We start from the raw sequence: 25750 nt of genomic DNA on the forward strand, positions 1-25750 counted from the left end.
AGAAGGAAATATCATAACATCCTTTTAAATCACTGATGAAATCATATACATTTGGTCCCTGACTTATGATTTTTTGACACTATGATGATGCAAAGTGATATTCATTTCTTAGAAACTATACTCCAAATTTTGAATTTGAATCTTTCCCCCAAGCTAGCAACGTGGGGCACTACCCACTCTTTGGATGTTGGGCAGCGACAGCGAACTGTACCTGCCAGCCAGCCACACAGTCATTGGGGTCAACAAGGGATCCCCTTAAAATCATTTTGTACGGGCGCCTGGGTGGCTCAGTGGGTTAAGCCGCTGCCTTCGGCTCAGGTCATGATCTCAGGGTTCTGGGATCGAGTCCCGCATCGGGTTCTCTGCTCTGCAGGGAGTCGGCTTCCTCCTCTCTCTCTTCCTGCTTCTCTGCCTACTTGTGATCTCTCTCTGTCAAATAAATAAATAAAATCTTTAAAAAAAAAAATCCTTCTGTACTTACACAACCATTCTGTTTTTCACCTTCACTTCAGTATTTAGTAAATTCTGTTAGTATTCAATAGTTATTATAAAATAGACTGGGTTAGATGACTTGCCACCTGGAGGGTGATGTAGGTAAGTGTTCTGAGCACATTTAAGGTAGGCTAGGCTAAGTTATGATGCTCTTTAGATGAGGTGTATAAAATGCATTTCTGACTTAAGATATTTTCAACATATGATGTGTTTATTGCAACATAACCCCATGGTAAGTCAAGGAAGATCTATACTGTAGTCCCTCCTTATTCTTGGTTTCACTTTCCACGGTTTCAGTTACCTGAGGTCAGCCGTGGTCTGGGAGCAGATGATTGTCCTGCTGAAGTGTCAGAAGGTCAACAGTACCCTAATGTTCTGTCACAGTGCCCGTGTCCCCCACCTCACTCTACGTCACCACGACAGCATTTCACCATCTCACATCCTCACAGCTGGAAGGGTGGATGCGATACAAGGTATTTTGGGAGAGAGACCACTTTCCCATAATTTTATCATAGGAAATTATAATTGTTCCATTTATTTATTTATTATTAATTTTGCATGTACCTAATTTATAAATTAAACTTTATCATAAATATGTATGTATAGAAAAAAAAACATAGTATGTATAGGGTTTGGTACTCTACACGGTTTCAGATACCCACGGGGGTTCTTGGAATGTACCCCCCATAGATATGGGGGGACTAATGTATGTAACTATTTACCAACCTTAGATTTTAATGGACTCAACAGTCACTTTAGGACTATTTATAAGGTGTTCAACTTTTACATTTATATGCCATTCTTACGGGTTTCAAATTTTTTTGAAGATGTAGAGCAAACCATTCTTTACTAACAACTATAAAATTTTCCCTAATTAGTGGTGAATGGACAGGATATGCATTAAGTGTCAGGAAACTTTTCTGTTTTCTTTTTCTATTTCTATTTCTTTTCTATTTTTCTATTTCTATTTCCTTTTCTATTTTCAGGCTGAGAAATCATCCTGGTGCCTGTGCTCGGAAGGCTGGGCTCTGATGGCCCCTCTATTTGCCTGCCCAGTTTCCCCCTGCACCTCAATCTCTTCCCCACCTTCATGTTCTCCATCTCCCTTTGTTCCGGATTTGAAAAGTGCCCCTCCTCTTTGTCGCAGTGAATGTCTCTCTACGCTGGTCCCAGCCATGACCTTGGGTCTCCTCCGGAGCTCACATTGCAGCCTCGCTGACAGTCGGGTGTCTGGGGTCCCACATGGTCTCCTAGCACAGCTCTGCCCCGTTTACTTGCACGATTCTGCATCCGTTGTTTAATGTCCCACAACCTCAGCTTCTGCCTTTGAAAATGGAATTGTAACAGCAGCTGTCACCTAGTAAGTTCTGGAAAAGCAGGATATGTTCTGTTATCGCCTCTCACTTTCTTGCCTCCTTACTCTTTTCTCTTATCTTGATTCTGTTTCTTCTCCAACAAATCGCCTCAGTTTTTTTCTGAATTGAAACAAAATGCCCCAACCAACCTCATAGCATCCCCTCCTTAACATATCTCCCTCTACCACCAAATTTTTCAAGCAGTAGTATTCTTGCAGTTTTTTCCTGATCACTACAAGTATTTGCCCAGTTTCACTACTGATTTTTTTGAATTTGATTTCTCAAAGGTAACATTGACCTTCTAATCACTGAGTCCTGTAGCTTTTCTCTATTTTTTACTCCTTGAAACATCTGTGCTATTCAGCAATGTTGAATACCCCTTTGTTTGAAATAATTTATCTCTCAGCTTCTATTATTGTGCTGTATCTGTGTTGTTGGTCATTCTTTCTCTTCCTGTCTACAAATGTAGTTGTTTCTTCATTTCTTTCCTTTGCTCTCTCTAGATGTGCACAGTATTTCTAAAATGTCACCAAATCTGGCATACCAATCTGAGTGACCCAATGTCTCTGTGCTTAATTTAAAATCTCATTAATTATCTGTTTGTAACATTCTGTGAACCTTTGAACTCAAAATACCCCCATGAATCAAAGTCATCTCATCCCCTCCAAACCAGGTCTTCTTAACATGGTACTAAAGATACTGGCATTCTCAGGGTGCCTGGGTGGCTCAGTTGGTTGAGCATTCAACTCTTGATTTCGGTTCAAGGTCGTGAGATTGAGCCCTGTGTCAGGCTTTGCACTAAGCAGGGAGCCTGCTTGAGCTTCTCTTTCTCCCTTTCCCTCTGCCCCTACCTGCTGTGTGCATTCTCCTCTCTCTCTCTCTCTCATAAATAAGTCCTTTTAAAAAAACTATTGGCACTCTCCTTGGCAACTTGATTCACAATCTTCTAGTTACTTCCTCTTCTACCATCTCCTACCACCAATCCGTCAGCAAGCCTATAAATTCCAGTTCTATAATATTTTCACATTCATCACTGTCTTCCAGTTTAATTGTCACCTCCATGGTTCGGGGTTTATTACTTCTTATCTGAACTATTATAATAACCTTCTAATTTGTTCTAACTCATCTTAAGTCTCTCCCTCTAGCTTTCCCCCCAACCTTCATTTTTGAACTAATCCATCATCAGTGCCAGATAAAGCCTCAGTTTAATTTGATAAGTGTTTATGAATAAGAAACTTGCAGGAGAAAAAAAAAAAAGAGGAATTGGTATTTTGGTGCAGCAGCTGGTACCAATATTTTACTACGTTATTGTATTTCATATACCAAACAAATTGTGACAGACATACATGACAGCCCAGCAATGTCCATTTTATCCATTCCCCCCTTCCTCCCTTGAAAGGGAAACCTGATTTTATTCAGGTTTCTGTCTCTATCTCTCCCACAGGAGGATCCTAATTAGTCTGTCCTTGTTTTCTGACTGTTATTACTGGTCTAAGTATAATTGCGTGTCCTAAAATGATTCATAAGGAAAGGACTTGTATTTCATGGTTGGCTAAGAATGTCTCATTCTCTCATTAGACAGGAACAGGGAGCATCTCATTCAGTTTGCCACACCCACAAATTTGGGTCCATAGGAGGGGCCAGACAGAGTACAAAATTAACAGAGAAGGGCTGATTCCAGAGAGCAGGAAAGACAGTCAGAGAGTGACACACTGTACTTCCATGCCTCGGGACTGCTGATTCCATAAGATAGTGTCGTTCCTTATTTGTTAAGCCATTTGGAATATTCTGATACTTGCATCCTGAATCTGCCCGATGAGCAGACTTCTGACGTGGAGCCTGATGGCCCAGAGAGATGCAAGTTTACATGGCTGGTGGCAGCCCAGCCTAGATTTGCAACTGCATTTGCCTAACTATGAAGCCATTGCTTTTTCCACTAATCCATATTATCTGATTAAAATTCTCATCAGCTTAAAACCTGTAGAAATATTTCAGACATCTATTGAGACATTACTGTGTATTACGCAGTTATAAGTACCTTAGAGGTATTAACTCATTGACTTCTTGAAATAACTGTATGAGACTCATACGTTATCCTCAATTTGCAAAGACTGAAAGGTGTTCAATAACTTTCTCAGGGTCACCCAGCAAGTAATGATCAGAGCGTGGAATCCTGCCTCCTAACTTCAGAATGCCTGCTCTCATCACTAGCGCCACAAGGTTCTTCGGGGATACCGTGCACGTGCATAAAGCTTAAAAAATAGATCATGTTGTTGGTGCACCATATTCATGAGAAAAGTTGTGGGAAGCTACTGCAAGAGAACACGGGCTCCCACTGCCAGTTTCTGCATATATGAGAGGGAGGCTGGCGGCAGGATGGATGGGGCCTCTTTGAAGGGGAACATGCGATCTGAAATGCAATCATCCTTGGGGTAAGCAGGAGAAAGTCCCTACTCTACCATCAGGGGAGAAGCTGGGTGGTGGCGCTGACAGTGGAAGTTCTCGAAGAAACCTTCACGTATGGCTTAGTTTGAATTTGCAGTGATACACAGAAATCCAGGCCAACGACTTGAGCCGTTCTCCACAGAACCAAAACTAATTCCAAGCCCTCTAGCTTAGCATTTATATTCTGCTTCCAATATCCCTTTCCACTCCCCACCCCCAGCTTTCTCTTTCAGATGTGTAACTTCTCATAAAGCTTAGATAATCAGAACTGTTGTACATGAGTACTGATAATCCTTTCACAGGGAAATTTAACTTGCATAGAGATAATTTTAGGAATACAACAATCATCTATTTACTGGAAACAGAAATAACCTCGGCAGTTGGATGTCTTTGTAATAATGCAGAGGGACATATGGTGAGGGCAATGGTAGAATCCTAGAAAATGAGGTTAGCTCAGTAGGAAACTCTGTTTTATATTTCCAAAAAACTCTGTTCAAGTTCTACCGAACTAACAAATGAAGTAAGGTTCCTGTTCGTGCTATATCATGGAAATGTGCATTATCTGTTCTTGCTCTTAAAGAGAAGCCAGGGGCACAAATTAAGCAGAGCTGGTAGAGCTTCATGCATCTGTAATTTAATAAAATAACCAGAGAAGAACAGCTGCAGGGTTTGTACCTAACTCTTGATTCTTTTTTTTTTTTTTTTTTTTTTTTGCCGTGGACATAAAATATCCCCTCCCTCCAAAGCTTCTGTTAAATGATACCTTGAAAATAAATATCACTTATCATCTCCAGTCAGTAATGATAGATTATTAAGGTCCTGTTCATCACTGGAATAGTAAGCTTCATCAAAAAGTAATATTCCAGTTTTTTCTTAGGATTAGGAGTGTTCTGTTTGAACAAGATAAATATTAAGCATTCGTGTTTCTTCTTCAACTGTCACTAAGATCTTGGGTAGACCATAAACAGAAGGAGAAATGAACAAACATTAAAACTAGGGCACCAGGTTGGCTCTGTCGTTTTAAGTGTCTGCCTTCAGCTCAGGTCATGAGATAGGGGTCTTGGGATTGAGCCCTACATCGGGCTCCCTGCTCAGCAGGGAGTCTGCTTCTCCCTCTTCCTCTGCCTCTCCTGCAACGCATGCTCTGGCTCATGCTCTCTCTCGCTCTCTCTCTGAGAAGAATAAATTAAAAAATCTTAAAAAAAAACGATTATAACTTTACGAACAGTTTTAATAATCAGTAGTATAAGAAAAGGGAAAACTTTTTTAGGTCATTGTCAATGAGAATTCAAGGAAAAACAAGGGAGAATTCAAGGAAAAACAAAGACAAGATTTGGTACGACGGAAAGGTTTTGAATGTTTCATGGTTTTTCTGGCTCCCAAATGAAAGGTAATTCACCTTACAGACAGCATAGAAGCGCACTAAATTTTATTAATGGAAACCTATCATCTATCCAGTTGGAGGAATGTAAAGGGCAAATAGGTTAAAATTTTTCTCTTAACTATTAATTAATGTGACTCAGAAGATCTCCTTCCTATTAATTTCATTGTACTACAAGAAAATATGGTAAGAACATCTGTATATGTTAATCGGTGCTGTTTGCAAAATAATATAAGATAGAGCTCTGAATGTCTCCGTCTAAATCGATAACAATAACACCACCATCAGAGCAACAACTATTAAATACTGCCTGTGCCAGCACATATGCAATGGCTAATTCTACCAATATGTGTTGTCTCCAACTAGATTGGTGTTTATGCCAAAATAACCAAATCAGCAGCCATGGTCTCCATTGAAGTTGTAGCAACAAGAACATAGATTAAAGTATGAAAATAAAATGTGTGTTATATTGGATTTATTTGGCTTGGGAACGTGTAAATACCAAATTTTTTTAGGGAAGGAACAATTTATTAATTTATGTTCCTAACCTGAATATAACACATGGGAATTGAATTCTCAAATAGTCTTTTAAAAAAATAAATAAAAGAAAGATATATTATAACGTTTTCATAGAAAGTGACAGGATTACATTCTATCTGGCATAAGAGAGTAAGGGAATTTATTGCTCAAGTAACAGAGAAAGCGAGTGTTGGACCCAGCTTTAGGGAGAGGCAGGATTCAAAGTTTGTCTTGTAACTCTTTTCCTTATATTTATGTTAAGCTCTTTTTTTTCCCTTTTTCCTTCCTTTTATCCATTTTTTCCTTCTTCTTTATATGTGGTAGTCTCATTCTGTTTGTAATTTTTTTCCAGCTTTACTGAAGAATAATTAACAAGTATAAATGTGTATATTTAATATGTACAAAATGATGACTTGAAATAGATAGGTAAAGAGGAATGATTACCAAGATAAAGATAATTAACATATCATCACCTCACGTTGACCAACATCTCCCCATTTCTCCCTGCCCCCAGCCCCTGGCAACTACCATTTGAGTCTCTGTGTCTATGAAATTGGTCTTCCACATAGATCCCTCCTCGTGTAATCACACATGAATGAACTGTAGCAGAAAACCAAGAATAGAATAGTTGGCGTAAGAAAGGAACAATTTCAGAAAGGGAGTTTGCAGGGGACAAGGGTTGAAAGGATGCTATCACAAGAAGAGAAGAAAGTTGGGCGGAAACTCCAAATAATAGGAATCTTCTACATATGTGATTCCCACTGTGGCCTCCAGAACAACAACACGTGCATTACGTAGGAAACTGTCCGAAATGTGTAATTCTCTAACATCCCTCCTGACCTACTGAATCAAAAACTCTGGAGGTAGGGCCCAGCTACCTGTTTCCCCAAGCCCCCTACGTGATTCTTATGCATGCTGAAGTTTGAGAGGCATTGTTCTACATGAGGATTCCAGAGTATCATTATGAACAGATATCCTGCATATCCAACTATCCCACTTTAATTTGTATACTTAAATTCCAGGGATCGATGATAGAGCTCATCATACTCTGTCAAGGTTGCTCCCCCTCTGATATTTCTGTTCTTGGTTAAGGCCACCGCAATCCATCTGGGAACTGGAGATCCATCCTGGAGTTCTTTTACTCTAGACCCATTTACCGTAAATTATAAATTCCTGCTTATTTGGCCTCCTATATATTTATAACGGTTTCTTCACTGATCTCTCTTGCACCTGCCTTTTCCGTAACCTCAAATTCATTTCTTCTCTATAAACAGAGTAAATACAACTAAAATGCAAATCCGTTATGTCTCACCTCTGTCAAACCATTCTGAAGGCTTGCAAGAATAAAGCCTACAGATTTGCATGCTCCTTAGCTAAGGCACTAACTCGCTGGGTGGGGCCTCTACTTTGCTCTGCCCTATATCCAGGTTGCAACTCCCCAGGATCCCATCAAAAAAATGCTCACGCTGTGTTTCTATGGACATTTTTCTAGGGAGCATGTCCTCAGCTTCCATCAGATTGTTGTAGGCTCAAAAAGTTTAGGAATATTGACACAACAGACAGAGGAGAAGAGTAATCTGCATTGTCAAGGACATGTCAATGACTGAGAGCCTTGTGAAAAAAGGTGAAGATTAATCTAATACATCAATCAATAGGAAGCCATTCCTATGCTCATTAGGGTGACAACATTGGTAAACTGCAATATAGATTTGCTGTGCCGAATTAACCATGATAAGAAGGATTTTTCATAAGAGTGCAAATACCATAGTTGTGTTCATGGTAATGATTAGAATCGTGCGAATTATTGACTAAGAAGACTGATGGAGGAGTTGGAATACAAACAAAACAAACAAACAATGCTTTGAAAGAAGAAATAATTTAATATGAAAATAGATTTGTTAGGGAGAGCAGGTAAAGTCTGCGATAGCTATTTTTAGGGACTACCCAGCACATTTCCCATTAAATCTCATTAGTTTTCTAACATCCCACAGTTCCTCCCTCTTCCATTCTTCATGGTGAACATGGGACCCATGCATGACCAATTGTTGTGACAAATTTTTCTATCATAGTCATTGACCCTGAGGGAAGCATTTAACAAAAAAGCAAGGCAAAACAGATGCCTTCTTAAATTGTTAAGTGGATATTGGAAAGTAGTACTTATTCAGTTGGATGTGCTAAGAAAGGGCCATATAAACCTGACTGTCCATGGCAGTAGAATGAACTTGTGAGAAGGGGAAAATTGAGCCAATAGACGAGGAAAAGCTGAAACAAGAAAAACAGAGAGATAGGAAGAAGAAGCCCTGATAACATTGTATGAACCCTTGAACTCATTTATCTGTACTTGAAGTCAGGTTCACTTTGGACTTCCTAGCTATACAGACTGATACATCATCTTCTATTGCTTGAACTACTTTAAGGAGGATTTCTATCATTTGCAACAGAAACAGACCTAATATATAGAACTCGAACTCGATGCTTTGCTGCCATTCCATTTGTCATTGGGACAGTCTGAACCCAAGTCTGGCCCCAAACCAACCCCCGGCTTCAGAGAAAACTCTCACACTTCACTAGTGATAAAAAGCACCGTGATGATGTGCTTTGCTGTTGACATTCTGAGACCATCACTTGCTACATGTATGTTTTTCTTGCTTCAGTTCTTATCAAATACAATGTTGAAGTGCTATCTGATCTGTACTCAAAGCACCATGGGTGTATGGAGTGATAGAGGCAGAATGGAATCAGCAAAATTGCCAGCCACCAGCTCTTTATGTTTGGACAGGTTACTCAACTTGCTAAGCCCAGTTATACTATTTACCTCAAAAGATTTTATGAGTAAATGAGGTAAATAATACAATCATTACTGTATCTGTCACATATTTGCATGAATAGATATTCTTTGCCACATGTATGCATGCAAATAGAAGACAGACCAGCTGTCTTTCCTCTCTAGATCTCTCCTCTGCCCATCTCTTTGTGACCTGGAAGAATGACCACTACAGACTGCATTATTCAGGCTTCCTTGTCCTCCCTTCTGGCTTCTGCTGGAGAAGCCAGACAATGGTAGACCCCTGCAAGATAATGGAGGATGGGAAGAAGGCAAGTTCAGAGTAGGAACCTAGTCAGACCCCCTCAGACTCATGGCCATGACACTCATTGGTTTCTGGTAATAATTTTCCAATACCTCAAGTCCTTATGGACCTCAACATCTTTGGTAGGTTCCCTATTCCTTCCCATCTCTTTATAACTAGCCCCTCTTTCACTCTCTCCAGTTAAATATTTTGTGTGTACCTCTTTGTTCTCAGTACCCAAATACAGCTAATGAGTAAAACATATGGGGTAAAATTGCATGGTCTATTTAGGAAGTGATAAATAGGTCAATTTTTTCCTCATTTTCAAAATAACAAAAATAAATAAAAATTAAAGAAAAAAAGACCCTTCCTAACATCTCAGAACTATCACCCTTTTTCTCCTTTTCCCACCAAAGGCAAGCCTTGTAAAAACTGAGTCCCCTGTTTTGTCTTTCCTTTTCAAACAAATTCACCCACCACATCATTCCATAAAAGTCTGTAGCTAAAGCTTCTGAACTCTAGATATCCTTTGTTGGATTAAGAAAGTTCCCTTGGATTTCTAATTTGCTGAGAGTTTTTCTTGGAAATGGGTGTGGAATTTTATCAAATATTTATTTGCATCTATTATGACTATCACATGGTTATTACTTTTATTTTATTAATGTGATGAATTACACTACTCAATTTTTTTTTAAAATTTTATTTATTTATTTGAAAGACGGAGATCACAAGTAGGCAGAGAGGCAGGCAGAGAGAGAGAGAGAGGGAAGCAGGCCTCCTGCGGAGCAGGGAGCCCGATGCGGGGCTCGATCCCAGGACCCTGAGATCATGACCCGAGCCAAAGGCAGCAGCCCAAACCACTGAGCCACCCAGGCGCCCCTACACTACTCAATTTTTAAGCTTCAAACCATCGTTGCACTCTTGGAATAAATCTCACCTGGCAATTTTTCTTTCCATAATAAACTAGGTCCCAGTTACGTGTAACTCAATGCAGAATTTTTTAGTCCATGTTCGTAAGGAGCATTGACAATTTTCTTTCTTACTGTACTTTTCAAGTGCTGGTATCAGGATTATGCAAGGCTCAAAAACTTTGTTGAGAGGTGCTCTTTATATCATTCTCTTTTGGCTGACTCCCTAAGTGTTTTTCTCATAGTTTTGTTTCTTCACAGCCATTTTTTTCCAACTTATAATTCTGTGTCTATGCTCTAAGTTTTAGAATTTCCCAAGGTTCTACTTATTGCCTTAGTGCAGAGAAAAAAAATATGGCAGAGTTAATAAGGAGACTGGGTCCAGGTTAAAAAAAGATTAGTATTAAGCCCTTGTTCTATTTCTTCCTAAAACGCTACTCCAGTTTCTATCAAAAGCCTTCATAGATCCCTCAATAGCTAGCAAAATTATATTTGCATTTGGTTCACACTTTTCCCTCCTCCTAATATGTCATGCTCTTTTTCTCTCCTTTTATAAACTTCATTTCTTCCAATGTTCATTTCCAAAGATAGCTCCTACTATGGAGAGTTAATAACACTCTTGGTTTTAAAAGAATGCCATCCCCTCCTATATGGGCTCTTGACATTATGGTGCTGAGCTGATGGCTCTTTTACAAAACCCATTCACTTTTCCTCCTATAATAGTTACATATGTACAAGTTTTATCGCCATCTCCAAACCCGATCAAACTAAACTACTTATGGGAAAAAGAATATCCCATCTGTGTATCTCTTGCTGAATCCAGTTCAATATCTAAAAATTTTTAGACCATTAAAAATCTATTTGTAGCTAATGTAATATTGTGTGTCAACTGGGCGTTAATTTAAAGAAATACTATTTTTTAAAGTGAATTTCAATTAAAATTGGAATGGACAGACCAGGATGTCTGGCCATCTTAATCTGTATCTTGTTGAATAGCTTGCCAACTGAAATCTCCTTGTAGGCAAAGTCCTTGTCAGCACCCTTATTCTTTTCCTATGGCATTTTGAAACCTGCTGTTAAAATAGACATGTTAAGAAAATGTGTTTTTCATAAGTAAATGGAATGTAGATACAATTCTTACAAAAATAGAGCATTGGAACTGAATATCCAATTAGTAAGTTCTAATAAATCCATGAGCTTAAACAAAAGGTATTATAAAGTTCTACAGCAATGCACAAGGGAATTTTTACAGCATTTTATATTTTAAAAAAAAGTCATGGTTATTTTCCCCAATTTATTCTTTCCAAATCTTTGTATCTACACTGGATCTTGATGAAAGGAAGGAAAATAAATAACTAGATCATACAATACTATTTCCAGCTTGTAGTGGGTAATCTGCAATAAAATACACATATCTATTTATATTGACTTCCCAGTCAGGAAAAAAATGATAAACAAACAGCAATAACAAAAGAGCAGCAGACCTTCCATCTCCAAGAGTATTACGAAGGCTCTGTGCTGAAGTATAGAACTCAGCAGTCATTCCATCAAAGCATCGTATGCAAAATCTGAGAAAGCAGTGTATTTCTAAATCAATAAAACATCAAATTCATCCTACTTTGGCTGGAAAAAAAATTCTAGTGGTTTAAATTAAAAATAGACTGAAATACAGAAATAAAAAAGATAGAAGATCAAAGTTTTCCCCCATTTTACTTTTTCTCCAGTTGTTTTTTTTTTTTTTTTCAAATAACATTTGAATACCAAAAAAAGTTACCATGTAAGAATGCATACTGGAAGTAGTAGGGTTGTGGGTTTTTTGGGGGTTGTTTTGTTTTGTTTTGTTTTAATAACAGAAGTATAGTTACCTCTCAGCTGAAGCTGATGTTGACATCATAGCTACAGAAGAAAACTATCGGTAGGATTATTTGAAGTCCCTACATGCTTGCTAAACTTTCATTCACATAACTAACTTATTCAGTACTTTCCCCAGTACCTGTTCCAGATCCCTTTTCTAACTCTTCTTCTGGCTCACACTGTATATTGTCCCAGATTTCCTCTCCCCTCACTTCAGCTAGAAAATTGCCTTGGCACATATTAGTCCAGCCAATGCCTTTATTTTTCAAAGAAATAGGCTTTTAACATGTAATTCAAACCCTGGCCAAAGATCTAAATAGTCAAAAATACTTAGGGAAAAGACAGCCCATTCTTATGTTACTTGTTTTGTGTTTCCATTTCTGCACTTTGGATATGAGCTATCTTATAAACATGAATTGATTTGGTAAATTTAAATTTAGGAGGAACAGGGAATCATTCTGATGACATAGCTCGCAAAGAAAAGAGAATGAAGGAAGGTGAAACGATCATTATTAAGGAGAAGGACATAAGGGAGAGCTATGGGGGGGAAATAAGCTACCAGCCAAAGGCAGTGAGTAGTCTACAAGAAACTATAAAAAAGAGAAACACCAAAAAGCAAGGAAGTTGAGATTTGGAGGAGCAGTATAAAGAAATGGAGATAGAAATAATTAATGGATATCAATGTCAGATATAGATGTAACACTTTTTTTCTAATGTAAGATGTGACAATTCTGCCACTTGCATTATAGAATGTGTGAACAGTGTCTCCTGAAATTATGTGCTGCACAATAGGTGTGACCATATGTGATGGCCCTGGCTATCAAGAAAATGCTTTAATTAAACAAAGAACCCACCATCAAATTACCTTCCATAAAGTATTTTGTTTTGTATGTCACACCAAAAGCCTGGCATGCTAGAAATACCCTTCTCGTAGGAGTATTAAGACCAGGATTTCCACCATCCTACCACTGGTACTTTGAACTGTGTGAAGTCACCATGATTTTATGTTAAAAATAAAAAATGTCAATTTCCAATTGTTCAACCTAATCGTTGCATAATCTTGATAAAGGCATTTTACCTTTCTTGGTAAAAGTTTCCTAGCTATAAAATGGAAATTTTAAACTAGATCAGTGAGTGTCAAACAGTATTTTGCCTTGTCCTTTTTCACATCAGTACGTACCTCTTTCAGCAACTTCTCTCCTATGCATAGTGATTCTTAAGGGATACAGGAGTAGAAGGACTTCATTTTTTCTCTTCTGTAGACAGTTATTCTGATATGATCCTTTATTGAGCCATTCCTTTCTCCTGCCCCACTGAAAACCCTGGAAGGAGATGCTGGAATTGTCTGGATGAACAGAATAGATTTTTGAGCATCAGGCCCTGCAAGTTATAGGCTAGCTCGTGTTCACTGTCCAGAAGTCTAAACCCCACAGTTACATTTTAATCTACCCACACGTTGGTTGAATATTCTGAGATTCTTCTTCTGCAGCAAATGTAGGGCACAAGCCGTTAGCAATGGGCTGAAAGTGTAATTATGCTGATGGTCCATTACATAGGAAAAACTGTGACCAGGAATGAAGGGCAAGGCTTAGCCCTAGGGCAACATGCCAAAGTGGAGAATCCTCTACTGTCCTCTTGCAGTGACAAAAGGAATAGGACCTCCCACACTTAAGAAAAAGCAGAATAAAGCTACTTAGGTCATAGCACTTTTGACAGCATTTTTTAATTCCTGTTTAATATCCTGTTTTCACGGGCAGTTAAAGATTCTTGACATGATCCACATTTGCATCCCATTCATCTTTAGATCCCAAGTATGGATCAGAATGCCTTCTTGGCATTTGGTAAACCCCAGTGTTTTTTCCTTTGTTTTTTAAACCTTATTATTATGAAATAACTTGAAAATCTGAACAGAAAATTTGCAAAAATAGTCTTCCTTTATAAACTGGTTTCATGTGTTGTTAACATTTTGTCATATTTACTCTGCCCATCTCAACCATACTAATATAGGTACAGCTATCACACCCTTTACCCCTGAATACTTCGCATACATTTCTAAAAATAATTCTAAATAAATTATATAGTCACATTATAATTATATTATATTATATATAAATTATATAATCACATTAAAATGATCAAAATCCTATTATAATCCATTTCTGTAGTCCATGATTACAACTTGCCAATAATCTCAATGTTGTTGATAGCAACATTTCCAGTCAATGATATAGATATTACAGCTAATCATTAATGGATTAATAATTTCCAAATAAAAGCCAAGAATATTCTATCCTCCCAACTCTTTTTTTATTAGTACTGGATTTATTAACACCTGGAATTTCATGGACAATAGTGCAAAGAGAATGAGATTTGAAATCAAAAGACTTAAGTTCCCTGGGTGTGTAAACTAGAGAAATATTCTTAGCTAAAAACTTCTTGTTGGTAAAATGCTTATCACCCTCATATTGTGAGGTACCTCATAAAAGGGTTTATAAACAGAAATTATCCTGGTATTAGTGATTTTTTTTTTACCTCTTACTAGGTTTCTCCTGATCATAAAGTAGACACTGTAAAATAGTCAAAGATAAAATACTAGCACTCAACAGCATAACAAAATACACAATGATATAAAGAGGTTGGAAACATATGCAAAAGAAAAAAAAAGATTATTCCAAGCAAATTTGATCACATGAGTCTAAGGGTTTCTCGGCCTTAACACTATTGACAATTTTAGGCATAAGAATTCATTGTCATGGGGTCAGGGGGCTGTCCTGGGCATTGTATGATGCCAAGCAGAATTCCCTTGTAAGTTACCCAACAAATTCCTACTGGCCTCAAAGTTAGTCATTCCCAATGCAATGTGAGTATATGCACATATACATCTACTTTCCAAACATCCGTTTATAGTATGACTATATTTTTACATGTCTATTTTGCACACTGGTCTGTGAGTTCCTCATGGGTAGAAATCATGTTATTTCCAACTCTCTCAGTTCTGTAATATATTTCCTGATAAATGTTCAGGGAAGGAAGGGACGGAGGAAGGAAAGAAGGACCCCAAGGATATAATTTAGTATATAAGAGCTAGTGGAGTAGTTTGCAGAATTAAAAGACAATGACTTGGATCCAAGAATGCTTCATGAGACTCTATCTTGAAAAGTCACTTAAGGGGCGCCTGGGTGGCTCAGTCAGTTAAGTCTCTGCCTATGGCTCAGGTCATGATCTCAGGGTCCTGGGATTTGAGTCCCACATCGGGCTCTCTGATCTCTGGGAGTCTGCTTCTCCTTCTCACTCTCCCTCTGTGCCCTCTCCTTCTCTTTCTCTCTCTCAAATAAAGAAATAAATAATCTAAAAAAAAAAAAAAAAAGAAAGAAAGAAAAGTCACCTGATAATTAACCACCATTTTGACTGAAGAGTATAGAATTAATTGAAACTCATTAAGCAGCAGATACCATATGCACAAATTTCCTAATTTCAGCTTTGCATCAAGAAAGATACAAGTGAGGGACCCATGTATTATCTTCGTATGACATTCCATATGAAGTTCCAAAATGATGAAGTTAATATTATGGTAATTTTGATTCTCCCTTTTCTTCTTCCAAGTAGTACGAGATGCAAATGCGCATATAATTGAAAGAAAATTTTCTCTTACATTTTTTTAAGAAAAGATGTGATGTTGTTCTTTTGTTGTTACTGCTTTCAGTAAATATACCAGAGAGAATGTCAAGATAATGTTTTTCTTTAAAAATCCATATCTAGCAATCATAAAATTATGTTATTAAGTCCATATGGATAATATGGAATTGAGTTAGGTCTTATTTTTATTCATAAAATTCTAAGGAAAACTTAGAAAATTTGATATACTAATTTATTTTATGCCTTTCATAATAAGATAACTTTCTACTCATTCCCTTTGGTCTCGGTATTTACTTATCTAATACCTGTGTTTTAACAAGAAATAAGAAAAAAAACTGTTTAGGTTAAAATACAGTAAGTCATAAAACACAGCTTTACTTTTACTGTATTGAATATTGGTATTTTGACAAGAAGAATAAAATTGTGAAAGGTAAGTGGACTAATTTAACCAGAGATTATTATATACAATGTTGTAAGGAATAGAACCAATACCTAAAGAATGAGTAATTATGTAAATAAATAAATAAATAAAAGAATTCACAGTCTCCAGGCACCCTGCACCCTGAATGCCTATAAAGTAATCTAAAATTCTGAAAACAGAAATCTCTTCCAGTCCGCCTGGGTGGCTCAATTGTTAAGCATCTGCTTTAGGCTTGGGTCATGATCTCCAGGTCCTGGGATTGAGCCCTACATAAGGCTCCTTGCTCAGTGGGGAGTCTGTTTCTCCCTCTCCCTTCGCCGGCTGCTCTGCCTACTTGTGCTCCCTCCCTCTTTCTCTGTCTCTGTTAAATAAATAAATAAAATCTTAAAAAAAAAAAAAAGGAAACAATAAAGCTTTACTTCTGCTCTCAATTATATGCACATAGTACCACAGTAGGAGCTGAAAATAAATTGTTACGAATGCCGGACAGTGAAGGCTTCCTACTGTTTTATTCTACCTCCTGTTCCTACACTTGTCTGACACAAAAGTGTTCATGGAGCACTGGTTATGTGTCAAACACTTTAAGATGCTGGGGTGTACTAATGAATTAAAAGACAAAGATTTCTGGGGCACCTGGGTGGCATAGTAGGTTAAGCTTCTGACTCTTGGTTTCAGCTCGGGTCCTGATCTCACAGTCTTGACATGGAGTCCCATGTGGAGTTTGGAGCTCAGTGTAGAGTCTGCTTAAGACACTCTCTTGCTCTGCCTTTGCCCCTTCTCCTACCCTGCACAGTCTCCCTCTCTCTCAAATAAATAAATAAATAAATCTTTGAAAAAAAAAAAAAAGATTTCAACCGTTGCAGAGTTTACATTATAAGCAGGCAAATAGAGAGTAACAGTAATTGTAATTAAAAAGTAAATGACATATTATATTAGAAGGTGATAAGTCCTATCAATTAAAGAAAAAAGTAGAGAATAATAAGAGGATCAAGCATGGAAAAGAACAAGTTGAAGCCTTAAACAGTATGATTAGGATAGTCCTCAGAAAAGATATGAAGACATATTTAAAATATCTAAAACAAGGGGAATTAGTGAAAAAGATATTGATAGGAGAAACATTCTAGGCAAGAGAAACAGTTAAAGCAAAGTCCATAAAAGCATCCTATTCAGAAAGCAGCAGGGAGAGAAGCATGGCTGAAATTAAACACATGAAGGAGATCAGGAGGTAATGAGGCCAGACCAGGACTTTCTAGTCCATTGTATTTTGTTGGACTTACTTTTTTTACCTGAATGCATGTTGAAATGCACAATTCAAGAAACTGTACATAGATGGAAATACTCAAACCCTTCCCAAATATGATGTAGAACATTTCTATCACTCCATAAAATTCTTTTGTGAACTTTCAATCTCCTCCTCCATAAGTAACTATGGATTTCTTCCATACATAGACTGATTTCAACATAGATTATTTTACCTGTCACTGAAATTCATATAAATAGGATCAAACTGTATGTGGGTGTTTATGTCTAGTTTCTTTCACTTAGGGTAATATTTTTGAGATCTATCTATGTTGTTGTTTGTATCAATAGTTGATTCTTTTTTGCTTCTGGCTGGTACTTCATTGTACAAATACCATAATTTGCTATTTATAATTCTTTTGATGGACATTTGAGCTATTTCTGCTTTTTAGGCAATAAGGAATAGAGTTGTTGTGAACATGCTTGTACGAGTTACTTTGTTCTCAAGTCTCTTAGGTAAATACTTTGTTCTCAAATCTCTTAGGTAAATACCTAGGAGTAGAACTGCTGATTGTTACACGTGTAACTTTTTAAGAAACTAAAAATAGGTTTTCCAAAGTAGTTGTATCACCTTATGGTGCTACCAGCAGTGTAGGAATTCCATCCTTGCCAAGAACAAACACTGAAAATTATTTTTCTGGTTTATATAGAATGGTAGAGTCATTGTGATTTTCATTCTCATTTCCCTGATGACTTGTGATGTCAGCACCTTCTGATATGTTTTTTGACCATTATGTATCTTCATTTGTGAGATACCTATTCAATTCCTTAACTCACTTAGTGGATTATTTGAATTCTTAGTATGGATCTGAAGGAGTTCTTTAAATATTCCAAATAAAATTCCTTTGTTGGATATGTATGTTGTACAAATATTCTCCCAGTCTATGGTTTGGCTTGTCTCTCTCTTATTGGTGTATTTTAATGAGCAAAAGTTATAAATCCTGATGGTCTAATTTGTGATTATTTTATTTCATGTTCAGTGCATTGTTATCCTCTCTAAGAAATCTTTGCCTATGCTGTTGGGCTACAAAAGTATTCTGTATTTTCTTCTAAGAGATTATGGTTTTAGCACATACATTTAAGGCTATAATTTATATTGAATTTATTTTTGTGTGTGGAGTGAGGTGGAGTCAAGGTTCCTTTTCCCCATATATTTATTCAGTTGTTCCAGTACCATTTGTTGAAAATGCAAAGTCCCTCCCTTGTTTCCTGGCCTTCACTGTTTGTGATGACAATTCAGCTATCATTTGTATAATTGTTCCCCTATATGTAATTTCTTTTTTTCTCTCAATGCTTTCAATATTTTGTCATTATGTTTGGTTTTCATAGTAGTACTATGATGAGCCTAGGTGTCGTTCATTTTATCTTTATCTTGCCGAGATTAATCTGAGCTTTTGGGATTTCTGTTCATTGAATTTGGGAAATTTTGGCCAGCATTTTTAAAAAATAACTTTCTTCACCTTGCTTTCTCTTTATATTTGTCTACTTTGAATTTTATTGACCCTTTCATATTAGTTTTGAACTGATGCCATAACAAATTACCATAAACTTAAAGAGACTCAGACCCACATACATGTATTATTTTATAATTATGTAAATCAGAAATCTGACACCGTTTTCATTATTCTAAAATCAAGGTGTCAGCAAAGCTGTGTTCCTTTCTGAAAGCTCTAGGTAAACCCATGCCTGTTGTTGGCAGAGTTCAGTTCTTTGTGGTTGTGAAACTGAGGTCCCTATTTCTTTGCTGACTGTTGGTCAAGGATCATTCCCAAATTGTAGAGGCTACCTGCTTGACTTAGCATGGGATTTCCTTCCTCTGTCTTCAAACCCATCCACATTTAGTCATGTGTCTCTCGAACCTCAAATCTTTCTGTCTTCTTCCATCGTCTCAAATTTCTGATCTACTTCCACTTTTAAAAGACCATGTGATTACACTGGGATCATCAGGATAATCCAGAATAATCTCCCTATTCTCAAGTTTGTAGACTTAATTCCATGTGAAAAATTATTTTGCTATGTAAAGAAACCATAAAGGAAAAATGTGTTTTGTTCTATGTGACTACTTTACTACCCACACTCAGTATTTCTGACACTCCTGGTCACCAAGTGTGTGTGGGCATATGAGAGTGTTTCCATACACCAAGAAATTCTGTGGGACCAGGTAGGTGTCCTACCATTTAACAATTCTGATATTTCCACCTGGAGATAGCATCAGATCCTACCAGGTTAAGGTCTGGGTGGGTCCTACAAGACTACCCCTAATTTGGATGTCAATGACAAGTCCAGGTTGTTACCTGTACTTCTGATTACCAAGGGTACAGATCAGAGGTTTCCATGACCCCCTCCTTGGGTTTGATTGATTTGCTAGAAAGACTCACAGAACTAGCAACCCATTTTCTTACTGAATTATAGGTTTATTACCAAAAAACAAAACAAAACAAAACAAAACAAAACAAAAAACAAAACAAAACAAAACAAAAAAAAACACCCCAGAACAACCAGATAGCAGAGAAGCACAGGACAAGGTATGGAGGAAGGGGCAGGGAGCTTCCATGCCCTCTCCAGGTTACAACTTTCCCAGAACCTTCATGTGATCACCAGCCAGGAAACCTTCTAAGCACTGTCCTTTAGGGTTTTTATGGAGGCTCCATTACTTAGGCATGATAGATTAAATCAGTGGCCACTGGTGATTGACTCAATCTTTTGCTCCTCTCCCCTTCCCAGAGGTCAAAAGGATAGAACTGATAATTCCAACCCTCTAATCAAAGTTGGTTTTCCTAGAAACAGCCCCCATCCTTGAGGGGTTCAAAAATCACCTCATTAACATAAACTCTGCTGTGGTTGAAAGGGACTTCTTATGAATAACAAAAGGCACCCACTTCACCTTTATCATTCTTACCATTTAGGAAATTCCAAGAGTTTTAGGAGCTTCACCAGAAACTGGGATGAAGATTATATATATATATATATATATATATATATATATATATATATATATATATATTATATATAATACATATATATATTTATGACAATAGCACAGTAACATATTCACAAATCCCAGGGATTAGGATGTAGACATTTTAGGGAGGCATTCTTCTGCCTACCACAACTTTTAATGCTAACTCCAAACTGCTGCTAAATCTATCCACAGAACTTTTTTTAGATGCTAAAATTTTCATTTCAAGAATTTCTATTTGGTTTTTTATAGTTTCCATTTCCCTACTGGTATTTCCCATCTGTTCACTCTCTTTAAGACCATCTTTTAAATTAAGTCCTCGTGATAGATACTTTCATGTCCTTGACTATTAATTGTCTACTAATTTTCACAGTCTATTGATATTGATTGCTTTCATTTTTGAGAGTAGCTCACATTTTGCTGTAGGTAATAAATTTTTATTGCACATTTGGTATTGCGCATAGAGACTCTGGATTCTGTTATCTTCCTATGAGAAGGGATGACTTTTTTTTTTTTTTTTTTCCCTTAACAGCCACTTAAATTACTGGCTGATCACACTGAATTTTTAAAGCTCTGATTTTGTACTTTGTTGAGACAATATATGGAGAGGCAGAGACAAAGACAGAGAGTGCATGCACACATTTTTGCTAGCATTTGGGCAAATGAAGGAGCACAGTATTTGCATCTATTGTGAAGAATCTCATGGGTTCCAATGGAAAGCCAAAGGTGGTTTACTTTTTACTTGACAAGAAACACCAGACTCTGTCTTCCCAGTAAAGGTCAACTGCTGTAAGCTATGCTCCGTGTTTTCAAACATCAAGTTGTTGATTTCTTCTGGGCTTTTTAATATATGCTCTCTGTATACGAATTTTAGGGAACCAGCCACAGGTTTGAGGGGGTTATGCATGAGTGGCTCCTTCTCCAGGCTTTCTCCTCCTAACTTCTAATCTTTCTGACACCTCCTAACTCTGTTCTCTGAAATTACAAGTCAGTAAGACTGACTTCAGCTTAGTTTTATTCAAATACACCACATATTAATTACATATTGCCCCCGGAGGGATGGGGGACCTCATAAACATATCTATTATCTGGTATGGTACCCTTCTTTCAAAGGTCAGATCCCTCTCAGTGTCTGTTACTTTGTATAATTCTCTAGTACCTTCAGATGGCTGTTTAAAAAATATTTTGTCCAGTGTTCAAAATTGCTGTCTGCTGAAAGGTTAGTCTAATTCAAGCAACTCTACCATTAATAGAACTGGAAATCTGACTCAAATTTGTAAAGAATAAGGACATGATTTTAAAGGACAACTCTGATTTAGAATATATAGTGGGGCAGGGGGACAAGAATAGAAGCTGAAAGACAATAGAAGTTTCTTGCAATAATCCAGAAAAGAAATGAGGCTGACTTGCAGCAGAGTGGTGGGGAGGTGGGGAGGGGTCAAACCAGGATCTAGTTTTTACATAGAGCCAAAAGCATCTCCTCATAGATTGGGGGAAAGCATAGAACACAGAAGTCAAAGATTTCTTGAAGATCTAGTAACTTAGTAATTTCTGGCAACTAGCAGGGGAAAGTTATGCTGGGGCATGCAGGGAGAAGAGCAAAGAATATAAGTTTAGTTTGAAATATGTTGAAGTTAAGATGTCCGTTAAACATCTGAGTAGAGGTAGAAAGTGGGCAGTTGGATATATAAGTTGGGAATTCACGAAAGAGGTCTGGTTGAAGATAAAAATTCAGGGGTTATATCTGTCACTTACTGCTGTGTAATAAATTATCCCTAAACTTAAGTGTCTTAAAGGGAAAAAATAGATATAGATATAGATGATATAGATATCTATCTCACATGGTTTCCGAATGTTAGAGAACAGGTATGGCTGAACGGAGTGGTTCTTGCCCAGGGTTTCTCAGAAAGTTGTAACGAAGTTGAAGCCAAGGGTGGTAGTCTCTCAAGACTTGGCAGAGCCTGGAGGATCTGCTTCCAAGTTCACCTGTGTGGCTGTTGGCAAGAGGTTTTAGTTCCTCCTTATATAGACCTCTCCATAAGGCTTCTCAGAACATGTCTCCACACAGAGCACTTGATGAAGGAGAGAACCCAAAATGGAAGCCCTGATCTCATAAGTGACATTCCACTACTTAGTCATATTCCACCGGTTAGAAAGGAATCACTATGTCTAGTCCATCCTACTCAGAGAAATGGAAGTAAGCTCAGTTATTTGGAAGGAGGAATATCAAAGAATCTGAGAACACATCTTTAAAACTACCATAGAAATTATCAGCACATAAGTGATATTTAAAGTTACAGGACTGCATGAGATTACCAAGGGAAAGTATGAGATACAGAGAAATCGAAGACCTGATCTCTGGATCATACCAACAGAAAGAGGTCAAAGAGAAGAAAAGAAATAAGTAAGCAAGGTTAAGGGAGAAATCAGTGAAGTGGTAGGAAAACAAAGATTGTAAAATTCTTTTTTGTTTTTAATAAGATTTAATTTATTTATTTGACAGGCAGAGATCACAAGTAGGCAGAGACGCAGGCAGAGAGAGTGGAAGGGAAGCAGGCTCCCTGCTGAGCAGAGAGCCTGATGCAGGGCTTAATCCCAGCCTGATGCAGGGCTTAATCCCAGGACCCTGAGATCATGACCTGAGCCGAAGGCAGAGACCTAACCCACTGAGCCACCCAGGCACCCCTGTAAAATTCTTAAAGCTAGAAAAATGAAGTGTACAGTGTACCTGGCCCAGTGATAAACTCTACAATGAGAAGTAGACTTTCCACTTTTTTACACTTAGTTTCCCAACATTAATTGTACTTAACATGTGCTGTATGATTATTACAGGCTGCAGGTATGTTGGAGCATTTTAAATATACTATTTCATCCAACCAATGAAGATGTATTTATTATTCAGCATCTTAGGATAAGAAACAAATGGTTCAGAGAATTAAATAACTTGTCCAAATTCACATAAGTAAACTGTAAAGCCTATAATTGAATTACAGTAACCCTAATTGACACCCCGAGTTCTAGCACCAGCTTTCAAGATAGTCAGTAAATTATAAATACTTTAAAATGGTTATCTCTTTCATTTACTATTGTTCAGTTAATTATTTTAGCCATGGAAACAAAGTTAGTGTTTATGAAAAATTGACATAATCCCTAAGAATTCTGATGTAATTGCTTTATGTGCAATTTACTCTAACATGCCAAGTCTGCAAATGATAACATCGTATAAAAACAATAAAGCATAATGATTCTTCTTCAGCAATGTCCATTGCATTTAGCTTTTTTCCACCCATTTCCACTGATACCTAACACCTACTTACCAGTTAGTTATTTTATTAGCCTCCCATTTCTCTCCCACAACATCCCTCGCTTGTACATGACTACCACGCTAGCCTCCTAAAACACAAATATCAACCTGGCATATCATGGCTCAGAAAATTCCAATGACTAAATGGAGTCAAGTCCAGACTTGTGATTCTGGCATTTCTTTCTAATCTCATCTTCTTAGCTCGGCATCTAAGACAGCCAGACTATCAATATTTCATGCAGGCCTATCTCCATTCTTTTTTTCTCTACCTTCTTGAAATGTTTACTACCTCTTCCAATCTTCCTCCATATAATCAATAAACCTGTATCTTGCTTGGGGTCACAAGGACTTTTCCATTCTCTGAACTCCTAATATCACCAAGCACTTACCATTCTGCTTTATAGTCTTAATTTCCTTTTTAGTGCCTTTCTTTACCATTGAATACAATGGTAACGAAATATACTATGTCTACTGTATTTGTGAATCCTATATTGTGTGTGAGTATGTATGGGTGTATGCGTGTATTACGCATAATACATGCTTAACATTAATTCGGTATTAACTAACATCCTTAAGTTGACAGTAAATATTCCACATACAGTAATAGCAAATACAGAGGGATTCCTTACTTTGCACCTTGTCCTTTTCTAAGAGCCTTACATATATTAACTTATAAATTGTATCTTTTAACTTTCTTAAAACTTTGCCAAATGTCTAGAATCTATTTTTGCAAAAAAGAACTATCAAATAAGCTAACTTATTTTAAATAACATGGACAAGGGGTGCCTGGATGACTCAGTCTGTTGAGTATCTGGCTATTGCTTTCATCTCAGATCTGAGGTCATGATCTCAGGGTCCTGAGATCGAGCCGCACCTCAGCCTCCACACTCAGCAGGGAGTCTACTAGAGATGCTCTCTCTCTATCCCTCTCTCTGCCTCTCCCCCTGCACTCTCTCTCTTTAAAACAAATAAATAAATAAATCTTAATTAATAACTAATTAATTACTAACATGTGCAATGTAGACATACATAACATGTATATAACTTAAGCATAGTCCCGTCCTATGCTCTTGGCTTCACCCTCAGAGTACAGATGATGACTATTGAAGAGAATGTATCACATCATCACTCCTTTCTTCATAGACCCTCCATTTACCTTAACAAATCATCATCCTTGGCAAGAAGAGGGAGAGAAAGCAATGGAAGAAAAAGAAAATAAATCATCATCTTTATCCCATCTACTTTAAATAAATGTAACCACTGAGTTATGCTTCAATGTACCTACAGCATTATTAATACCTGTGTTATAACGTACTTCATTACCTTGTGCATATAGGCCTAGTTTGGTCAAATTATGTCTCTTATAATGTCAAGTGAACTTAGGGGTCTAAACAATAAAACAAAAATGAAGTTATTCTGTTTTATTGATTGTAGTATCTGAACTTGGCATGATGGTAATCACAGACACAGAAGGGATCAAATAATGTAAAGTAATTGCATCAGCACTATTGGATTTGATCCTCAGAGGTTTATTTTTTTCCACAAAGACTGAGGAGAACAGAAAACTAGCACTCACTTTTTCTCAACAAAGAATAAGTCTGTATTGACAGCTGAGAAAAGAAAATCAACAGAATTATTTTCACAATCAACAGATTGTATTCTATGGGTCTTCTTTCCATCCATTGCCCAAAAAAAGGGCTGCTGATTTTTGTGGGTCTAGCAGTTTCAGAAATGGAACATGTTATGAGTGATATCAAAGTAATACAAAAGTTCCAGAGTAAGATACCTGGAATTAGAAATCCTGATAAAGGAGAAACTACTTTGCAATTTCCTCAAGGTGCTCGTTTAATATTGTTTCCTAGTACTTGGCAGATTCTCTCCCTCATCTCTGTCTCACTGCACCTGAACGCAAAGATAAATGTACCCATAACTCTCCTGTCTCTAAAGGAAAGAGAGAGAAAAGGCATTTCTGGGCCCAGCAAAGAATTGTGCCAGGAAGATTTGACGGGCTCCCCAAAACTCATTCATAATGTTTGCTCTGATTTGGATTTAATCAGAAGCACTGTATGGAGTTCTAATTAAAAAAGAAGAAGAAAAGAAAAGAAAAAA

The 25750-nt window shown here is 37.3% G+C and overlaps 1 long non-coding RNA gene across 1 annotated transcript in view; it reads left to right on the top strand.

Annotated features, from left to right (window-relative positions):
• The first annotated feature begins 942 nt into the window (after positions 1-942).
• Positions 943-25750, top strand: part of LOC309864068 — a 43467-nt gene continuing 18659 nt past the window's right edge. Inside the window, exons 1-2 of the long non-coding RNA XR_014311367.1 lie at positions 943-965; positions 3986-4279. This is a non-coding gene — a long non-coding RNA (uncharacterized lncRNA). The remainder of the gene's footprint in view (positions 966-3985; positions 4280-25750) is intronic.

Source organism: Mustela nivalis (genome assembly GCF_964662115.1).
Source record: "Mustela nivalis genome assembly, chromosome: 5".
Lineage (NCBI taxonomy): Eukaryota > Metazoa > Chordata > Mammalia > Carnivora > Mustelidae > Mustela > Mustela nivalis.